General features: G+C 34.2%; 1 long non-coding RNA gene across 2 annotated transcripts in view; it reads left to right on the plus strand.

The window, feature by feature from the left end:
• Positions 1 to 1,219: 1,219 nt before the first annotated feature.
• The window catches only part of LOC132681108 (uncharacterized), a 274,965-nt gene continuing 252,812 nt past the window's right edge, over positions 1,220 to 23,372 (plus strand). For both annotated transcript variants that reach the window (XR_009610846.1, XR_009610845.1), the window contains exons 1-2: positions 1,220 to 1,649; positions 20,268 to 20,398. This is a non-coding gene — a long non-coding RNA (uncharacterized LOC132681108). The remainder of the gene's footprint in view (positions 1,650 to 20,267; positions 20,399 to 23,372) is intronic.

A 23,372-nucleotide genomic window follows, 5' to 3' on the forward strand; every position in this document is an offset into this window, starting at 1 on the left:
TGAATTGTGTGTTTATATGTGAATATATATTTATATACCCATTCTATCTATACATTGGTTGTTACAGAGAGAGAGAGAAAGAGACCAAGAATGAGAGAGACAGAGGAGACTAATGGTAAAGAATTGTACACTTGATTTTGAGGACTAGCCAGTAAAATCTGAAAATCGTATGGCAGGCTGGAAGGATGGAAATTCAGGCAGTATTTTTGGTAGTCTTGAGACAAAATTTCTTCCTTTCCGGGAAACCTCAGTTTTTACCCTTAAGACTAAACTAATTGGATTCATCTGATTAGCCCAGACATTAGAAAAGCCAATCTCTTGTACTTAGACAATTGAATGTGATTGTTTACAACATCTATGAAATACCTTCACAGAATACTTAGGTTCTTATTTGATTAAATAACTGTGTGCTATGGCCAAGCCTAACTGACAAAGAAGAACCATCCCACCATTCCTTATGAAGCCATAGTCAGTTCTGGAGGCTCTTTAGGAAAGGGAGAGGTCCAGAAGGTCAGTTACTGCACCATCTCTTTAACAAATGAGCCTTGACTATAAGTTCAATCTTATTTTTAAATTTTCTCTTTAAAAAAGTTTTAAGATTTGAGAAGTAGTTAGAAATATAGACAGTGCATTTTTTAAAATAACTTGGTTAAATACAGCAATAAATTTAAGTTAGAAAGTATTTCAAGAGAAAAAGACAGAGCTTAGAGTCCAGGAAGACTAATACAACTGGTGTTTGAAAGAAAAAGAACCAAAAACAGAGCTGCACCTAGAAATACATTCAAAGTACAATAAGTTACTTCTAGTAATGATAATAGTAGCTGACTTCTTGAATTCATGGTGGACTATATGATAGTATTTATAGAACTAAGATTTAGAAAGCTTATGTAACTTGTGTAAAAATAATGCAGCTTTTGTGATGTTTCTACGTTTCATCCATGCTTATCCCACTATAGTAGATTGTATTTTCCAAAAATGGCCATAATAATAGCTCTAGTCCCACATGTTTTTCATTCATATTGCCACTTTCCCATAAAGAGACAGATTTTCTTTCCTCTCCCTTTGAATCCAGATGGGCCTGTGATCTGCTTATAACTAACAGAATTCTGCTGAAATGAGGCTTCGTGACTTCATAGGCAGAGTCATAAAAGGCAATGGAGCATCTTTTACCTCACTCACTGGAATATTCATTATTATGTCTTCAGCTGCCATATAAGCAATCTCACTGCCCTGATGCTGTTATGCTGTGGACAAGCCCAAACTATCAGTTGTGAGATGCACATAGAGAACCTTAGCACAGTATGAAGATAGAGTAAGATCTCCACCAGCACCCCTAAGTTTTAAGTCACTATGTGACTGCAAATAGCTGAGGTGTCTTGAGCCAGAACCACTCAAATGAGTCCTATCAAGGGCTATGAAGAGTCTGAGATCTTATACAAGCTAACAGGTTAGTCTCAACTACAATTTCATAGATGCTGGAAGAAAACATTTCTAAGAAAGAGACCAAGGACTTTATTATCCATGGCACAGTAAGCAGTTAGAAGCATGAACTTCATGGTGGCATCAGTTCATCTTATTACCAAAAATGTAAATGAATGATACAGAGTGGTCTAGACAGACGTTGCACACACAGTAGGTTTGCATCACAGGTGAGTAATCCAAATTTAGGAACACTCCCCACCTCCCTAGTCTTATGAGGGCACTGCTAACAAACCTGCCTAATCTTCCCAGACATTATCTTTATTGCCCTGATCAGGAAACACAGGTGCCCTCTGTCTCAAAGGGGGTCACTGTATCTATCATCCAAGGCTCACTGCTATACAAACATCCTTGAAAAAATCATTGAAACAAAGTTGTCAATGCTTCTTGTTCAGAAGATGGACAGAAGACAGAAATGCAAGAGACATGGAGAACTATCTCCCAATAAACTTCCAAATTTCAGACCCACAGAAATGGTAAGAGGTAAAATGAAATAAAATGTTTTTTTGAACCCATAAGTTTTGGAGGCATTTTGGGGTATAGTAATATAAGAAAGGAAATGCTGTGGTCATATGCAGAGAACTTAGGAACTATAATTAATATGGATAGCTTTATCAAAATATTAGCTATCAACTAAAACCAGGACCTGAATAAATATAGCATAAGAAGACTTCATTTTTTATTTTTTTTTAGTTTTTACTTATTTTTGAGAGAGAGACAGAGACAGAGTGCAAGTGGGGGAGGGGCAGAGAAAGAGGGAGACACAGAATCTGAAAAAGGCTCCAGGCTCTGAGCTGTCAGCACAGAACCCAATGTGGGACTCGATCTCGGATACAGTGAGATCATGACCTGAGCCAAGTCAGACGCTTAAACAACTGAGCCACCCAAGCGCCACAGAAGACTTTATTTTTGAGGGAAGGATGGAACTAAAGAGATTTAAAAATTATTCAGAACAACCAGAGCATATCCAAGGTAGAATGGTACATTAATATGTCAGAAGTACTTACCAAATGTAATGGAAATGGGAGGAAGAGAAATCAAGGCAAATCTGATGCGGAAATCCAAAGCAAATTAATCAAATTTCACTCAACTATGGCTGCTCTTGCAAATTATCATAGATTTGATGGGTTACCAAAACACTAATTTATTCTATTATAGTTCTGGAGGCCAGCAGTCTAAAATCAGTATCACGAGGCTGAAATCAGGGTTTAGCAGGACCAGGCTGCCTCCAGAGGGACTAGGGGAGAATCTGTTTCTTGATTCTTCCAGCGTCTGGTGACTGCTAACATTCCTTGGCTTGTGGTCTTCTCATCAAAATCTCTGCCTCCCCATCAAATAACTTTATTCTTTTCTTTTGTATAGAATCTTCCTCTGCCCCTCTCTCATAAGCATACATGTGATGGCATTTATACCTACCTTGGGTATGTGTAATAATCTCAAGATTTTTGAGATTTATAAAAATCTCAAGTTGTTTAACTTAATTCTAACCACCTAGACCCTTTTTCAATATAAAGTAACATTTACAGATTCTGGGATTAAGAGCTGATATCTCGGGGAGTCATTAATCTCACCACATACAGTTACAATCATCAATTACAATGAAAATGCTACAAAACAAACAACCAAACTCAGCTGCTGTATTTCCATCTCGATTCAACTGGAGTAGGAGGACACTGGATTTATTGCCTTCAGGTATGCTTCCTTTGTCTGCATAACAAATGGTGAGAATCTAGGCCAACTCTTTTCCCACACAGTCACAAAACACAACTGCTTGTTTTCATACCCAGGAAAGATACTTTTCTAGAAAAAACTGAACTGTGCTATAGAGAAGACATATAGAACTAGCATTTTGGTGTCTCCAGTTAAAAACCCAGCTGTTCAACCAATTATGTCTTAAGCCCACCATTCTATATCCACACAGAGCTTCTAATATTTTAGAACTTTATTTTTAAAAACGAGTAGGCACATTGATTTAACAAATGTGTGCCACTCTGGTGCTGTATGTTGATGGGGGGGGGGGGGTGCTGTGCATGTGTAGGACCAGGTAGGATATGGAAACTCTCTATTTTCTGTTCAATTTTGCTGTTAATCTAAAACTGCTCTAAAAATAAGTCTCATTAATTAAAAAGAAAAGTAGGTCACCAGGAATCTCCAGGAGTTTGAATAAGGATTTAATGCAAACAAACATTAAGAAAGGAGATCAAATGCAATAAAAACAACTTAAAAACTGTAATATCCTCATAGAGATAAAAAAGATCCTGTAGCCATGGAAGTACAACTATTATTTTTAACAAGGAATAACTATAAAAGGATAAGCTCATGGAAATTTAAAATAATATAGTCAAGTTTGATAAAATCAAATTTTAGAAGATAAAGTAAAATTTTCACAAAATAGAAAATATATGGAAAGAAGAGTCAATTTACAAAATTCAGTATTTACCATAGGATTTCCACAATGAGAGAATAGGAAGAATACATCTAGCAAAAGAAATTGGCAAGGAGAAAATATTCCAATGGAGGACTTTTTTTTTTTTTGAAAAGACCTATGAAGTGCCTCACAAAACAAATAGGAAAAAAAGAAGTCCTGATGGACTTACTGTGTGCAACCCCAGGAATAGAGAGATTGTAGAGTAACATGTCTTGAGGATCATTGAGAGAGGGAAGAACAGTCTTAGATAATATATCTAAATCTTTGTGAAGGGTTAGATGTTTCTTCCTGTGAAAGATATTTTTCCCTTGAACTCAGATGTGAACATATTCTTAGACAAAAATAACTTCTAACATCCAGACTTCAAATGACAAGGCCGCAACCAACCATAGTCTAATAAATAACAAGCTCTCTCTGAAGAACGAAACCCCTTGGTCCTTACGTAAGGCAAATGCAGTGGAAACCTTCTTAACAAGCGATGAGGCAGGGAACATATTCTGTCTGAGAGGAGGATTTCTAAGTGATGCAAATCAACTAAAGTAATAAGGAGCAAACCACAAGATAGTGTCATTGACAGTCTCTAAAAACTGAGAACAAACTGAGGGTTGATGGGGGGTGGGAGGGAGGGCAGGGTGGGAGGGAGGGCAGGGTGGGTGATGGGTATTGAGGAGGGCACCTTTTAGGATGAGCACTGGGTGTTGTATGGAAACCAATTTGACAGTAAATTTCATATATTAAAAAATAAAAAAATAAAAAAAAAATTGAAAAAAAAAAATAAAATAAAATAAATTTCTATTGAATGAAAAAAAAAAAAAAAAGATAGTGTCATTGATACTAATAAATGGAACTCCCTTATTTCCTGAAGTACCTCAGTATCTCAAGCAACTAAGTATTCTTGCTTCGTGTCTTTCTAAACCCTCCTTTCCCACTGAATGAACACTAAGGAAAAGTGTATGTTACACTTTCCATAAAACATCACTATCATATAGTATCATAAATACCAATTTAATGGTATAAATTGCATACATACTATATTGACCTGATTTATTACTAGAAAACTTTCCTCTAGATCCTTGTAAAGACATAAGAATAGCTATTTGTTTATAGACAGAATATAAATGGGTTTTTCCTTTCCCCTTGTTGATCTTTGTACACCTACTAATTGAAGGAGTCAAATAGGGAATAGAAATGACACATTACAAACCAAAACACGCCATTTGCTAAAAGAGTTTCAAATTTCAGAGTATGTTCTCTGAAAAGGAGGTATATTAAAGTCAACAAACTGATGGTTACCAGATTGGAGATTGGTGGGGGACAGATGAAATAGGTAATGGGACTTATGGAGGGCACTTGTGATGAGCGCCAGGGTTTGTATGGAAGTGTTGAATCACTATATTGTACACCTGAAACTAATAACTACAGTGTATGTTAACTAACTGGAATTTAAATAAAAACTTAAAAAAACAAATAATGTACATATGGTGATTACACATCATAGTACTGTATTATATAATTGAAAGTTGAGAATAGATACTTGAAAGTTGAGGAAGTATATATTAAGTATCACCAGAAGAAAGAAATGGTAATTACATGAAGTGATGGAGGTGTTAGCTGGCAATGTTAGCGATCATTTTGCAGTAGATAAGTGTATAACATCCGCTTGTTATACATCTTAATCTTACACATTGTCATATGTCAATTATATCTCAATACAGTTAGAAAACTAAAAATAAGTAAATAAATAAATAAAGCCAACAGTCTTGGTGTGGAAGATAAGCATAGTAGGATGTTTATTCAATATTTTATTTATTCAATTATAATATTAATCTTCTTTGAGGGGCCAGTTACTGTGCTAGGAGCTGGATTCTATGTTTTGTTCCATTGTCAAAAAATCAGAAAGACCAAAATGTTTATAAATAGTTGTGCACTTTTTTAAAACACAAATGACAAAAAAGTTTAGTGATCATTTGTTCTTTTGAGAAAATGAAAGACAAGCAGTTTAAAGTTTCAGTAGGCCTCTAATATCCACCAAAAGAAAAGTAACATACTATGAGTGAAGTCTTTAAGAGAAGTCTTCAGATCTTTAATATTGCATTTTTAGTTTGCTTTTGGAAGTGAGGTACCTTTCAAAGGGATTTTATTATTATTATTATTGGAAAGAAGAGAGGTAGTAGAAGAGAATAACGGAGTGAGACTTATTGCATTTGAAAGTTGTAATATTACTTTTACTAGTTTACTTTCTTAGAATGAATGATTCAAAAGAAAATTATTATGCTGGACTCTAACTTAGTTAATGAAAATGCATGGCCAAATTTCTTCTTCAAAATCTAACAGCTTCTATTGAAGATCTCATAAAAGTTAGCAGGCAGTACGCACATTTAGAATCTTAGGCTACCATTTTATTTCAAGAAAACTATAGGCTGATATTTTTATTGTTCCTCTTACAGAATTTAAAAACGAAAATAAGTGAATGAGAGATAGAAGTAAGAAACTAAGATGAATTTAATTAACTGAGGGAAACATCCCTTAATTTTCCAAAAATTAGACTCTGGAGTTCCATGTCAGTATTGAATCAAGGATCCATAAATAACACTCTGTATCACAATTTGAAGAACCTTTGTTTTCTGTAATCATTGCATGTATTCTCTTGAAAGAAAGAACACGAGAGTAATAGAACAAATTTCTTAATAATTTGATTTCCATTTGAGCCATTAACTTCGCTGTTTTCTACACATCTCTCACTCTCTGTAGTGTATGTAAAAGATCTGCCTTTGTACACTGAAACAATAAAGGGTATTTACACAATAATATAAATAATATAAATGAATGCAGAAGAAAAGATTTGGGATAATTACATGTGTGAATTCTGATTTTATAATACTGTAAAGCTATATACATGTTGTAAACTAGATCTATTTTTCTCTTTTTCTTGGGAAAAGAATTTTCTTCTCAAGGAAGTTTTTTGGCACTTTTCATTCAAGAATTGATTACAAAACTATAAGGAAAACGTATCATGTTCTATTTATATACATTTTCTTTGGATATTAGTTTCCTCTAAAAGTTAGGCATAGCACCTTAAAAATTACTACTGAGAATGAAGTATACATAGTTTCATTTTAAAAATAGCTCTAACAAAATACGACACTTCAAATATACTTTTACTTCCCACCAACAAATTTGTGGAGATGTACAATAACTTCAAATGGAGATGATATATTACCAAACATACACTTTTATTAATCTCTCTAACCTGATAATCTAAATTGAATGCTAGTAATTTGTATTGTTATATCAAAATGGCTATTAGTCTATTAATACATTTATTCAATACCATTAAAAACAAATTATATTTACTAGCCCAGACAACTAGGTAAAATATGATCAATCTTCAAAAATTTATCAACTAATGCGAGAGACAGAAAACTATATTTTGAGTTGATAACTACTATGGTAATTATAGTCATGTATTTATAAGAAAGAGGAGACATATGAGAATAAACACAAATAACTGAGTTTCTTTTTTTGCTGTCACCTAAAATCAAAGGGATTACTTCTAGTCAATTTGACTGAATGCCAATTTTCTCATCCACACTGGAGTTTCAGGAAGAAGAGGACAAAAAATATAAATTAGGTCATCTATTATTAAAATCAGTTCTAGAATCTATTTCTCCAGAAACCAAAACTTCAGTGCAATTGGATAATGTTGTGTATTTTTTCATTGACTTTTTAAGGCCCTATCAAATTATGTTTCAGTTTGATTTCTCAACTCAGGGTCTTTTTTCTTTTTTTTTAAATTTTTTTCTACATTTATTTATTTTTGAGAGACAGAGAGAGACAGCATGAGCAGGGGAGGGGCAGAGAGAGAGGGAGAAACAATCAGAAGCAGGCTCCAGGCTCCAAGCTGTCAGTACAGAACCCAACGCGGGGCTTGAGCCCACAAACCGTGAGATCATGACCTGAGCCAAAGTCGGACACTCAACCGACTGAGTCACCCAGGCGCCCCTCAGGGTCTTTTTTTCTAATGATTTTCTTGTACCTAGATTGAGTTGAATAATAATATCATATATATATATATATATATATATATATATACACACACACACATATATCTATATATACACACATATATATACACACATATATATAATGTATAGAGTATTTAATAATACTAAAATGGCAAGAATATTTTTCCCTCTTTTCCCTCCACTTATCTTCATTCCATTATCTTCATTTTTTTTCCTTCTCATTCTCCTTCCGCTTCTACTTCTTCTTCTCTTTCTTTTCCCCCTGAACTGGCAAAATTCACACAAAAGGGACAAAGTGTTGAACAATTGGAAGACAAAATAGATGGCCAAAAATTGCTCTTAACAGACATCATCCTTTCCACAAATACTAAGTAGTTGCTGTAGTATGCTGGCTAAAGTTGAAGATTTCTTTTTTACCAATAGTTCAAAAAATCACAAAAGTACATATTCTTAAATCTAGACTGACTATCAGAAGTAACATAAGTCCTTCATTTTATAGATGAGAAAAGTGAGGCTTCTAAAATGTAAGTGACTTTCTCAGTGTCAAAATGAATCTCATTGCTTCAAAAGTTCAATTGTAAAAATCAAACCCCTTTATTAAAGAGGATGTAGGAGGCAGGAAAGCAGGTAGCAGATGACAAGTGCAGAATAGACCATTAGAATATTGAAATTCTGCTAAGTAAACATTTATTTAAATATTTAAGTTTTTATGTATATGGCCATGCATACAAATGCAAATAGCTAAATGATTGAAATCACATTTTAAACCATTTGGAATTGTAGAAGCAAATTATTCATATGACCTGATAACTTTCGTTTCTGTCTGAGCTGTGAGCAGTTCTTTTTCACTAATCACATAGATTATAATATGGATTGGGATGAAAACATTTACTGAACTCGATCAACTTAATGGTTTAAACAATTTAAAAATCCAGTCCCAAAGCTAATCATCTTCCTTTATACCGTCCTTTTAGAGAAATGTTTATTGTAGTGGCTGCTTTCCTGTTTAAAACAAAAATAAAAAAGCTAAACTAAAAACTTTTACCTGTTTTTATTTTCAGCAGCAGTTTTTTGTTTCTGTTTTTACTTTCCAGGTGGGTCGCCCCTACTTCACCTAGCTTCATTGCAACTCTCTTTCTCATGAGGTAGATTTTTACTGTACTTCAATTTGCATGTTTTTCTAAGATTGAAAATAAGGGAAGTGGTCAGGGCAGGAGCATAACAGAAATTTGCTAGAATGGAGGGACAGTGTGACTTACTGAGGATGCAGCTAAAACCTTCTCCATTCCCAAGTCTTATTGTTATCACAGAGACCCTAAAGGCATGTAATATCTTTTTATAGTTGCTAATCTAGCCTTTGGAAATAGGTTGAAAAAATGCATATGACCTGTCACCTCATGCAGGCTCCAGTGGAACTTAAGGAAGCACAAAGGCAGGATTCCCTCAGAGATGAGCATCTCATGGCAGGTTGGTTAACACGAACTCAACCCAGCTGACACCTCCCTTGTAACCCTCACTGGTATCATCATAACCCCAGCTTTGCAGGGCTGAAATGATGGCACATGATTAAAATAATGACAAATTCATCCCTTTCTTAAAGAACTGTCTCCCTCTTCTTCTGGTTTGAACGTATGCATATGCAAAATACTGTTTTCCATGTTGAAGAAGAAAAGTTTTAATGGCTCCTATAGAATAAGAGCTATCAGAATGGAGACAGAGGAATGCACTTTGTTCTTTTCTTTCAACTCTAAGAATGTATCTTTAAATGCAGGGGTGGACACAATCTTGGATCCTGAAAAATCAAAATTTGGCAACCCTCCTGTAGAAAAAGACAAAAATTAAAGTATGCAGTTTATATAGAATGGGAAAAAGGAAACCTTAGAAATGGCTCATGAAAGGAAGAAGGCACAAAATTTAATTTCATGAATTTCCTAGTAAACCTATTTCTATTTGGTTGATTATTTTGTCCCTTGGCAAAGTCCCACAGTGAGTATATTTTATCATATTGTTTCTTAATCCTGAACCCCTTATTTAATGGAAGTATTCTTTTTATGTTAGATGGTAAAGTTTTTAGTGTTCTCAAATTTATTCATTTTATAATGGCCCTATCAGATAGCAGAGAATCTAGATAGCTTATTAACTCTCATCTGTTTTTCACCATAGAAAATACTTGGAGTAGTAAATAATTTCAATAAAACATGAGGAAATACAGAGAAACTTGGGTGGCTCAGTCAGTTAAGCATCCAGCTCTTGATTTTGGCTCAGGTCATGATCTTGTGGTTGGTGAGGTCAAGCCACATGATGGGCTGCACTGACAGCTTGGAACCTGCTTGGGATTCTCTCTCTGCCCATCCCTCACTTGAATTCTCTTTTTCTCAAAATACAAAATTTTGATTTTTAAAACATGAAGAAATGCTAATGTACTTCTTTTGTTAGATTTGTGTCAGGAAAATATATGCAATTGTGCTAATAATTTTCCAGCACATATACTTCCTTTTCATTTCTTGAATAACTAGAAACTTAAAAAAATATTTTTCTCCTGAGGTATGTAGTCTCATCTCACAGTTGTTAGCTGAACAAAATAAAGAATGACTGTTTAAAATAGAAATCTAGAACACTTGACGGCTTCATGCTTCTCAAATCGAAAGTATGATTATGATCAAGAATTTTCCTCTGAATACTGAAACATATTATTCACTGAAGATGGATAAAATTATTGATTATGTTGAGATTTTTTTAAGTAATCTCCATCTCCATAGAGGGGCTCAAACTTACAACCCTGAGATTAAGAGTCACATGTTATACTATCTGAGCCAGTCATGCACCCCTGTTGAGATTTGGTTGTACAAAAATGAGTCATGAAATCAGGACTCTATGTAACAAGAATGTCTCTACTGCTACAAATCCAAAAGTTTCCTATTAAAAGGCAAAGGACTGTTAAAAAACTAAATCCCGCGTTTTAAGGATAGATTATTTTTTAACCTCCAGTCTCTTTCTTCATTGACTAGTTTCACCTCTCCAAAAGTATATTTAAAAATATTTCACATCACTTTTAAAGATATCCATATAATGAAAAGATCATTGTGTATGTATTTTAGGCATTAAAAAATTAAATCCCAGATAGGTTTTAGATATTTGTATGGCAGGATTTTCTTTTCCTTCAAATGAACTCAAATAATCACCTGCATCATAATTACTAGATTGCTTGTTAGCTTTTAGTGCCAAGATCTGCTTCCAGCCCAGTGAACTGGAATCACTGGGAGTCAGTCCCATATATCTACATTTAAAAAAATAAGTTGTCCAGGGGTTTATTCCATACTAAAGTTTATGAATGATCATAAGAACTATAATCTTATTGCATTTTATTAGTAAACACTAAAAAATAATTAATTAATAGTTTCTTACATTTGGCTACAAATATTAAAAAGTGAAAATACCTTTAGTTATTTAAAAAATACTTTACCAGAGTCTTGAAGATGTTTGCCAAGCCCCCATCTTTATATTCTTATACAGTATTTGGCAAATTATTTTGTCCCTTGGCAAAAAGGCTTGGGTACATTTTTATCATATCGTTTCAGTTTTTAACCCTTTATTTAATGGACACGTTCTTTTTAAAATCTTACCGGTATTAATGTCCTCAAATTCAACTCATTTTATAATGCCTTATGAGATTCCAGAAAGCCTAAATTATCTAAGATTCTTTATCACTTATGAATTTTGATATGGAACTGAAAAATTGTGTTACTTTATTTTTTAAGGAATGTGACAGATAATTAGTTAATGATTGAAGAATTAGGAATATCTCATAACCTCTATCATGACAGTGTGATAAATTAATAATATTATCATAGGCAAGTAGTGTCATAATTTCTAGACAATGATTTGTAATATTTGACACAGTCTCCCAAGTTTTGATAACATAAATTTAACTATGAAATTTATGGGAAAAATTAAGTTTTGAATTAGTTCATATGAACTAATATTAGTTTCTTTGCTCGATGATTAACCGCAAAGTTATGCATTAGAGTGCTATTTCAAAACTCTCTAGGCATGTTCAAAGCTACCTGTAAATAATATATGATTCATAGAATTCAAGCAGAATTATATTTCCTTACCCATCCACATATTATTAATCTAACCATCTTCCCTGTTTCCCATTTTTGCCTTGGCACTTTTAGAGTAAACTTAGATCAAGGATAAAAGTTACCTAAAGGTTATTCAATCACAAATATACATAGATCTAAAACATGGAGAGATCAGTGACCTCCAGGTGGGTCTGTGGTTCACATCCCAAGAGTGAGAAGCAGTGCTGAATGCTTTCTGACAGTTTTAGCCCGGTGTATTCTGTCCTATTGCAGACCCTGAACACCCTTCCTTGGCCAGAGTGACTGCTTCTAGAAAGTAATTTTGGATTGAATTAGAGCTTTCTGAGACAGACAAAACAGACTTTACAGTAGGCAAATTGAATTTCTCTGGTTCAGTGACTTGCTGTGCCACGGCGCCTCTCAAGAAGACTTTCACATTATTGAGAGCTGGTAGATTTCCTTGTAAAATAGCCACAGGCTGCACGCACATACTACACAGCTGAGTCTTTGTCTGCCATTTCTCTCAGAAATATTTCTATCTTTCTTTCACACACATACAAAACTATTTAAATGAAGCATGCAAAGAAACGGCATAGACTATTGTCTCCGTCTTTGAGAAGGGTATGTTTCAAGTGGTTACTAATTCATAAAGAGGTCTTGAAGGAAAGGCTTAGCCCAGTACCTGATATTGTGGAAATTCAAAGTATCTTTAATGGAGTGAAATGGAAGGATTATTCACTTGTCTCATGTACAACAATAAATGGAGAATTGGAAATATTTGCAGTGATTTGATTAGGAACACTATGTGGTACCAGCTGTTGGAGACACTATTTATCCTAACAGTTTGAAAAGAAATGAGTTTCTTCTTTTTAATTTTCCTTTTAGGAACATTCCTAAAAATTATAGGCTGACTTAACATAAAACAAAGATGTTACTTTCCAAATATTTTTGTTCAAATGAAGCCAGAAATTTCTATTGAGTGTTCAACATACAGAGGTTGAAACACAGGGTTCTTTGGAGGGGAGAGTATCAGAGGAATTCACACCACTTTTAAATAACTTCACACATTCTGAGTTTCAAAGTTGATTCAAGAATATTTTTATGACTGGGGTGCCTGGGTGGCTCAGTCAATTAAGTATCCAACTTCAGCTCAGGTCATGATCTTGCAGTTTGTCAGTTCGAGCCCCATGTCAGGGTCTGTGCTGAAAGCTCAGAGCCTGGAGACTGTTTCAGATTCCATATCTCCCTCTCTCTTTCTGCCCAGCCCCCTTGCTTGCTCTCTCTCTCTCTCTCTTAAAAATAGATAAACATTTTTAAAAAATTTAAAGAATATTTTTATGATTAAAATAATTCATTATACAGAGAAAAAATTTAATAGACAAGGCAAACATTTTCTTATTCATTCTTAAATTTTTTCTTGATATTGTCTTTATTTCCAAAATACCTCATCTTGCTGATTTTGGAGTCACATTACCCCAAGAGAAGTCTGCTATGTACTTTTCTACATGGCATGAAGTGCCACAGTGTAATTTATACTGTTTTCTCTTATACAGAATATCATTTTATACATCTCAGATAAAATTTCATGCTAGAAGAAAATAAAATGTCAGGGTCATTAGGCAACGAGGAGCATTCATTCTGACACAGGGAAGAGGTTGCATTTACCCAGAAAATGCAGAGTTCTCTGTGGTAATTCTTCGCTCAGAGGTCCCTTGGGCTTAGAGCCCTAGGAACAGATGTGATCTCATGCCTGGTATAAAGAGAACAGAGCCATGGGCGGAAACACCTCCCTACATCAATGAGGGCGCTTCTGCCAGAAGCAGATTTCTCACCAGGAGAACCCTAAACTCATTGCCAAATTAGAATCTGCCTGGTGAGAAGTCACTGGGCATAAAATCTCCAGTGATTTGGTGCTTGTTCAGTGAGGAAACCAGAAAGCATATGTGAAGAATTCACGAAAGGGCCTGTGTGCATGTGCTGAAGCCACTGGGGGCATCAGGAGGGGGGATCATGTTGGCTTCTCTTCTGAAAACACTTTCTCAGCATATGCTATATTGTTAGAAACCTCTGGCAAAACTAGGATATCTAGAACATATGGGTTGGGAAGGTTGATATGTGCTTTTTCCTTATTCTGTTTGTCTCAGTAGTTATGTTTGATTTTGTTTGGTCAGTCAGGACAATAAGGAAACCATCTGGTCTCAACTCTTCTTTTTTCTCTTAAAAGTATAAATAAGACATTAAGAAGAAATTAGAAAATAGACCATAATAATGCTTTATAGATCTAGCAAGATTGAAAAGAGTTCTACAAATAAAAGGATTAAGTAAAATAAGATTTATTATAAATGTCTCTTAACCCTCACTTTAAAGAAGTAACACAACATTCAGGACTTTGTCCTAAATTCTAAAGCACTTTGGTATACCCCCAAATTAAAAGCCACATAAAGAATTTGATAGTGATTTATGTATTGATAGGTTATACCATACAATGCTATGAACACATGTTGGCTACCTAGTGTGTTAGCATGCGTCTTAGATGATATTCTGTCAGAGAATAGCTTAAACATTTTATTTTGTTCTGTTTTGTTTCAGCAGCTTTGAGGTCCTGTTCACTGGCTAATTTAACAGCAAAAATTACATTTTTACTGCTTTACATATTAATCAGTTATTTAGAACCTCCCTGCTGAGAAATACCATCATAGCAACAACACCATTTTAATGGAGCAATGCAAAGATACCCTGGAGAATCAATTACAATGAAGGCCTATGAAAAACTGTTTTGTTTTTCATTATTTAATGGGGTTGGGAGGACAATTGATGAGGTAATAAGACCTGAAACATTTCCAGTACTTCACAGGGAAAATAGAGGAAAATTCCATTGCATCAGAATTACTGAAGAGTTACTAGGTTGGAAATGTTGGTCTCTGTGACTGAAAGCTTAGAAGCAGCTTGTGTAGCATATGAAACACCTTAGGTAACAGTAGTGATGCGTTGACTAAATCAGTAGTTCAGTTCCACAAGTTTGTTTTCAGAAAAAGAATAGTAAATAAAATACTGGGTGACATCAAGTTCAGAATTCTGCACAAGTAAAATTTTGTATCAGAGCTAGTCTGAAGAAAGTTGGCAAATTATCAGAACTGGTCTGAAGAAAGTAATTTTAAAATTAGCTGCTAGATGTTATGAATCATAAATCTTCAGTCTGTACTTGCGAATCTTATTTTAATATTTCTTAGTTGGGATTTATTTATCAGTACAGAACAAGACAGTGCAGACCTAACATTATCAATGAAACCCGTGCCTGGAAATGTTTTCCGTAAATGCAACTCACTTCAAGTAATAAAAGAAAAGAATGAGATACGAAGTGTTTTCTGAAGCAATTTTGCAAGACTAAATGCAAGAGAGCTTCCTTTTAATCATGTCTCAACTTACATTTTCAACCCTGTCTCCCAGAAATACTTCTTCTGTCACCTGCTCTTTAAGAGCATATAAATGATTTCTGCTCCTGATCCCCACTTTAAACTTTCTGCTCAAACTAGAGTCCCTTTCCCTTATTTTCACTTGCCCAAAGCATGCTCAACTTTCATGATTGGTACTCCTTTTTTCTTAAAGCATTCCCTAATCCTCCCAGCTGGAAAAAATTGGCGAAGGGCACAGTCTGTGCTGTAACAGCAATTTGTAAAGCTCTCAAAATACTTAGCACATTCTGTTTTGTATTACAGATAGGTTTGTACCTCTCTTCAATTTTACTAGACTCTAAACTCCTTGAGGATAAAGATCACATTGCATTCATTCATTGTTCCTAATATGAAACACAGTATCTTAAACTTAGTAGGTGTTTAATATAAGTTTGTATTAATTAGCTAGGTTAATGATCTACTGAAAACTGTATCAAAAAGCATTGTTCCTGTCCAGTTTGCATATTTAAGAACACTTTCTTTAGAAAATTAGACTTCTTAATTTGTGGCTAAATCGTATGTGTAAACTGATTAAAATTGCATAACTTTTTCCTCAAAAATCTGTCTGGTCAGTTGAATGAAAGTATGTATATAAAGCACCAAATAGTGCAATTCCCTTTTGGCAAAATGCACCTTCTCCACTGATACAGAAATAGGATTATTGTGTAAAGTGAATCACAAATATTAACATTTAATTTTTATCATACTCCTTGGAAATAAAGTGAAAACTAAAATAATATCGTTAGAAAAAAACCACTAATCCAAAATCTGACTAAATTACCAAATCTGGGACTCATTAATCATTTCTTAGCATAGTTGAAAGCCGCAATTCAATGATGGCTGGAATTAGAGATGATAGGTGTACCTTACATAACAGTGATCAAGAAGGCTATTACTTTAAGATCTAGAGGAGGTGATATGATGCCTCTTGATTTTCAAAAAATTATTTAATGACCATATCTTTTTATACATTGATTTGCAGATTGCTTTATAATATATCATTTAAATCTGTGTAGAATTTTGCTGTATGAATTCTTTATTATTGTTTACAAGTTCCTAGATATTTGACATTTAATATAGGCAGGAAATCCAAGTTCTTAGTGGCTGTAACACCAGGAAGGTTTACCCTAAGTGGCCTACATTTACATTATCCTCAACTAAGGTTAAAAATGTGTTGGTTTTGATACTCCTTGCTTTAAGGGGCAGTGGACTGGCACAAACATTTCCAGAGACTCCAGAGTATTCTGGTGAATATAAACAACTTCCCACTACTCCTTGGGCTCCCACACACCACTTAATGCTTTTTGAAAGGATCTGAAAGAAGGGGTCAGCTGCAGCAGAACATCTCTGTGGTACCTTGAAAGATAAGGAGGTTTTCTTCCCTCCAGGAAGGACAGGGACATTGAATCTCTTACCTTGTATGATTATCTTCATGCAGTTACATTCATATACATACACATATATACTTATATATATATGGTTCTATATGTTTGTGTGTGTGTGTATATATTTATATTGGTATATAGAACTATATAGTAAAATTCTATGTTTTTGGTTATATATGTTTTGGTTATGTTTTTGGTTATATATAAAATTTTATGTTTTTTGTTATATATAGTAAAATTACATGTTTTGGTTATGTATATTTATTATAGTAATGTATAAATCAATTTATAAAAAGATATGGTTATAAAATAGTTTTTGAAAATCGAGAGGCATCATATCACTTCCTCTAGGTCTTAAAGTAATATCCTTCTTTAGCACTGTTATGTAAGATACACATATATATTTTTTGGTTTTTTTTTTTTTTTAGCATTATTGTTCTTTTGATTTATTTTTGTACATTCTCATAATTATTTCATTGGAATGCATTCTTAGATTTGGAATAAGGATGTAGATAGAGGGTCAGTGAAGGGGTATGTTTGCATTGATTTTTATTCTATACATCTTATTGTTTGAATTTATGATTTTATTAAGTGCTTTCTGTATTTTTTTGAGAGAGAGACAGAGAGAGTGAGTGGGGGAGGAGTAGGTGGGGGGAGAGAATCCCGGGCAGGTTCTGTGCTTGTCAGCTGCAGTCCCAACACCGGGCTCAAACTCATGAACCATGAGATCATGACCTGAGCTGGTCGCTTAACTGACTGAGCCACCCAGGTGCCCCATGCTTTGTGTAATTTTAAACAGTTTGAACAAAAAAGGTTTTGTCTGTATTTTGGATTTATGTATTCATCTTTCTTACTTTTGTGATTTTCTGTCTTTCCTCTTGTTTGAGTATGTCATTTAAAAAAAAATTAATGTTTATTTATTTTAGAAACAGAGCATGAGAGGGGGAGGGGTAGAGAGAGGGAGATACAGAATCTGAAGCAGGCTCAGGCTCCCAGTTGTCAGCAACAGACCCCGACTTGAGGCACGAACCCATGAACCATGAGATCATGACCTGAGCCGAAGTCAGACACTCAACTGACTGAGCCACCCAGACACCCCAGAGTGTATCAACATTTTAAATAATATATTTTCAATACATAAACTATATATTTTGTGGGATAAACTCTATATAGTTCATTGGTGAACTCGGTGGCATTCTTCTGGAGATATGTCAGACACTAATTGCTATTCTGGTTTCACCAAGAGGGACTTCAGGAATTTTCTTGGATCAGGCTATATTTTCACCAAGAATCTGAAGCTGATAGGTCAAAATATTGTTTCTCCTTGAATTTACTGTTTAAGATTTTATACCCTTTGGGAACCTTGGTGAGTCTTTGTTGAGTCATTGTATTATGTATCTTTGTCCATAGTCATTTGTAAAACCTGTCTTTAATTGCTAATATTTAATTGTTTAATGTAGCAATTCCTAAATTCATCCTAATGGTTTCCTACATCTTATTCATTTGGATTTATTTTACTACTACTATTCTTCAAGCTTTTTGTCTGATAGATTACTTTATCTTTTTAACATAACTTATTCAATGAAATTACTTTAGTTATAAAATTTCTTGGCAGTTATACATTTTTCGTATTTTATTAATTTTATATTTGATATTATTTTCATCAGTTTCTAAATATTTTTTAGCTACCACTGATTTTATTTCCTTGACCCAGACAACTAAATGAGTTGTTCTCAAAATTTTCCCTTAGTTTGTTTTATCATGTTTTATTAATATCTAATGTAATTCATTGTGGTCAGATAATATCATGTGTCATATTACTTTTTTTTAAAGTTTTATAATTTTTTTAATTTTGTTTATAAATGCATACCACTTCACCCATGTCTCCCAGTCTTTCTTCTTAATATATTTAAGTATCATTGTACTTAATACTGTCAGTTTTTGTAATGCTCCTCAGGTATTTTTAACTCATGCATTCTCTCTTTTCTCTGTATGGAATGAAGCATCTCTAATTCTCACAAATTTTTATCATTAACTCTGGTCTATGAATGGGTAACTGAGGCTCATATAGTTTGAACTTTTTGAAGTGAACATTGGTTATGTTTGAGATAATTAGGAGGAGATCTTCTGCCTGACTCCAAAGCTCTGCTATCATCCAAATCCATAGTGTTTTTTGGGAGGACCCCGGAGTTGACAATACACAAAGCGGTTAAATTGGATGGAAGAAGAAGGAATAGATCATTTAATAGGGTATCAGGATGAATGAAAGAAGCTCAAGTATTCCAAAATGTTGGTACTATATGCATATGAATGTCAACAGGGAAAGAACTGAGCTCTTTCAAATATGTGAAATTATGAGAGAGAAGAAAACAGAATAGAGAGCCCTGGTTTTTCATATATATTCTCCTTCCTCTGTGTTTAGAAAAATGGTGGCATATGGAAGGAGTAAACTATAATCCAGAAAAACAAAAAGACATTGAACACTGGGGGGGAAAGATCTGTGGCATCAAAATTATCTTCTAAAATATCTAAGTATCTTGGGGCACTGGGGTGGCTCAGTCATTTGAGCGTGGACTTTGGCTCAGGTCATGTTCTCCTGGCTTGTGGGTTCAAGCCCCACCTCAGGCTCTGTGCTGACAGCTCAGAGCCTGGAGCCTGCTTCAGATTTTGTTTCTGTCTCTCTGCCCCTCCCCCACTCACACACCGTCTCTTTCTCTCAAATATAAGTAAACATTTAAGAAAAATTTATAAAAAAATCTAAGTATCTTCATTTCAGAGGCAAAGATGGGTAGTCAAAAGTACCATTAAGGAATGAAAATAGATTTAATCATACTCAACATCTTATTACAAATATATGTGTTTTATTTTAATACATTATTTTGATAAGGACATTTTTTTCCTGTGTATTTGTTTCTTTTAATATTATCTTATGCTTTTTGTCAAATGTTTTTGAGTAGTCTTTACCACGGGACTTTTTTTTTAGATCACATGGATTCATAAAGTTGAGAAGGAATATTGAATACTTAATGTGACCATAAAATATTTCATTTCAGTTACAAACATATGTGCATTGTTTAAAAAAAATAAATGGTAGAAAATGATACATCATGAACAATAGCAGAATGGTTTTCTGTACCCTCACAATATCTAACTGCCTGTAGATAAACCTGTATTTAGAATTTTGTATCTTTAAATGTCAGCAGACCTAACCATTGTGGTGGATTGTTTTCTTATGCTTGTGGAAAGTAGATGGAATAGCCTCACCAAAACAAAACAAAATTAAAAAAAACCAAAAAAACAAAACAGGCACCAAATGTGAGAGAGAAATGTGGGTGGAGGGCAGCATGAATAATAGTGTAAAAGGTAAGGTAGTGGAGAACATAGTTTAATTCACAGAGGCCTTCTCTCTACAGAGGCGCCAGGATCCCACACAGTTGTGCTTATTCATTTCCTGGCTACTGCCCAATTTGTTGGTTTTTGAATCATGGAGAATTTTGAGCCCTAGGAGCACCTCTCTCAACGAGAACTATCTCACGTATCATGGGTGAGTATTATTCTGTGCACTTTGAAAGTGCTTTATATACCCTTTGCCTGGAAACTGTACCATGGTTTTCTTCTAACATGGGTGTGTTGTCCAAAAGAGTCTGGCTGGTTAGAGTAAACGGTTCTAAGTATAATATGAGTCCTCATATTCCCCAGACTTTTGTTTATTTATTTAGCATCACTTAGAGTGCCTGCTGTTTTTTTGCAGCTGAACAGTTTTTCTGGGATAACCATTGCAAATGAGATCTACAGTCTTCCCGATCCCTTTAATTCTCAGACTTTAGAACAAAACTTCATGGGTAATAACCAACTACACTGATAAATTTTTGAGTTGACATCAAAATATATAATGTCCTGAATATGTTAACCTAAGTATATTTCTGTCTTCCTGTATTTTGGTATGCCTGAATCAAGGCAGAGGTACTTCTTGGCTTAGAAATGAATTCATGACATAGCTTTGTTCAAATTCTACTGTAATGGGGTATTAGCTCCTAGATTTCTGCTTTTCCGAAGTTACCGGAGCCGGGGCTATAGATGTGTATATTGAAGAAATCCCTAGAGCCATAAGCATTCTTCTGTTATGATAATGTTACCATTAGTCTTGATTGCTTTTGACAATGGTTACAGAATTGCCCAAAGCAAGAAGTTTAGTTTTGTTCACATTTTCCCCCTTAATTTGGGAGAGTGTTTTTATTTCACTTTTATTTGAAATGAGTTCCTGTGCTGTTATTATGGCATTTTATGTGGCTTGTCATTGTAGTAATCAATTTTATATTTTCTTCACGCCAGTTCAACATTCTGCTCTTGACGAGCACTTTGTCATATTTACTAGGGTTCCTGTCATACATAGGAAAACGCTTCCTCTATTTGTCTCCTAAATTTTCTTTTTCCCTTGTTAGTAATTTTGCTATCTCTATATCAATGTTCTGGCTGGTTGCAATTACAAGTTTTCCCAGCTGGGAGCTTGTAGTATTTTCTCAGTCTCTGCAACATGCTGATCTATTCTGATATGAGTTCCAATTGTTTCACCTCCGTGTTCTGCATTTTTACCGTGCATTGTTGAAAAAGAACTGTCGAAATTTGAAGCGGTGGAAGTTTTCTTTTTTGTGTATTTCATCTGAGACAAACTTTGTGTTGCTTAGATATCTTCCCAATGAGATGAATTCTTTTAGGCTGAACTCTTGGAATTGCTGCTTCGAGATTCTCATTCAAGTTTAATCTATTAAAATGTCAAAGGCAAACAATGATTAAGTTCAAATCCTGAATGAGAAAGTAATTGTCCCTGCCCTTGGCAACAAACATTAAAAAGATTCTTACTTTGTATTTGGTAATTGTGAAGATCTGTGTGGGTGAGTGCACACATGCATGTGGGTACGAGTTCTCCATTGAGACCAGAGTCTTAATTTTTGCCACAGATTGCTACCATTTTCTTGTCTATTTTTTTCCAAAAGAAAAAAAAAATTGACAGTGAAGGTGTTCCTCTAGGAAAATGACTCTAAGTTTGCAAATCAAAATCACCTGGATGGTTAGTTAAAGCACAGAGGTTTTGTAGGTCTAGGGTGGAACTCAATAATTTGCATTTCTAACAAATTTCCAGGTAATGCTAACTTTGCTGGTCAGGGGACCAAATTGCTCTAAACAATAAGGCATTTGATTTAATGGGTCCTAAGTTTCTAAGTCAATACCTCTCATATCTTTTTAGAATATTGTTTGAATGCCCCTTTTAGACTTGATGGCAACCAATGGAAGGACAGCACCAGCCATAAATTACTAATAAATTCAAAATTCAAGAGTGCAAAAAATTTAATTACATACACAAAAACACACACACACTCCTCTTCTATGAAAAGTTTATATATTTGGATGATTCGACTTAAACATTTATTTCTGATACATTGAAATGACAAAAGATTTTCCTACTGTGCTCCAAAACATTACTTTAAAAAACCATACAGAAAAAAGCATATGAACAACAATAGAAGGAAACTTTAAACTAATAGCCTAATTTGAAATGACACTGAAGCAAGTTTGATTTTCTACTCAGTGGCTTTTAGTTTTGAAGTTACCAAAATTTGATTGATAATCCAGTTATAAATACTTTTCAGATGTGATTAGGGAAAGTTTGGCAGAAAAGTTCTATAGCAGAAAGGTAAATAAAATATAGGTTTTCTATGAGTATATTTTAGAGGCTAAAGAGATAGAGAAGTAGAGGCAATTTTGTAGAATAATAAGAGATCCACAATTATCATTATATGTAATAAATTTAAACTAGTTAAACCAGCCATTAAAATGTTAAAATGAAATATAAAAACTGTTTTAAAAGCATAGTTAAACCACTGAATTCATAACGTGATTTACCGTATGATTTTGGTTGTAAATACTTGTATTTTCATGTTAATATGAGAAGCAATATCTTGGGGGTGTTGGGATGGGGGTGAAAGGTCTTGAAACAGTGTTTGAATAACAGAAAAGTGTCAGTTTTCTGGTTTGGGTCGTTTCATACATTTCAAAAGCCAGGCATACAAAGTATTTGTTGTAATTGTTTCTACTATTCTTTAATTTGTTTTCAATCCCTTAGTACCTAATATTTGTATTTTATCTGAACTGAGATAAAATTGACATACAATAAAGTAGATAAATTTAAAATGTACAATTTGATTAGTTTTGATACATGTATAAGCCTGTGAAATTGGCAAAAAAAAACCACTATAATTAACATACTCATCATCCCTCAAAATATATCCCGCCCCTTTGTAATCCCTCTCTCTCTCCTTCCCTAACACTCTTCCCTGTCCCCAGGAAACCACAGATCTGCTTTCTGATACTGTATGTTAGATTGCATTGCCTCTAATTTTATATCAGTAGAATCACTCAGTATGTACATTTTTTAACTGTTTCTAAAATTAAGTTAATTATTTGGAGCTTCATTCACATTGTAACATTTATTCAGAAGCTTTTTTAGAGCACCTTCCAAT

Source organism: Panthera onca, chromosome A1 (assembly GCF_046562875.1).
Source record: "Panthera onca isolate mPanOnc1 chromosome A1, mPanOnc1 haplotype 2, whole genome shotgun sequence".
NCBI classification, from domain to species: Eukaryota; Metazoa; Chordata; class Mammalia; order Carnivora; family Felidae; genus Panthera; species Panthera onca.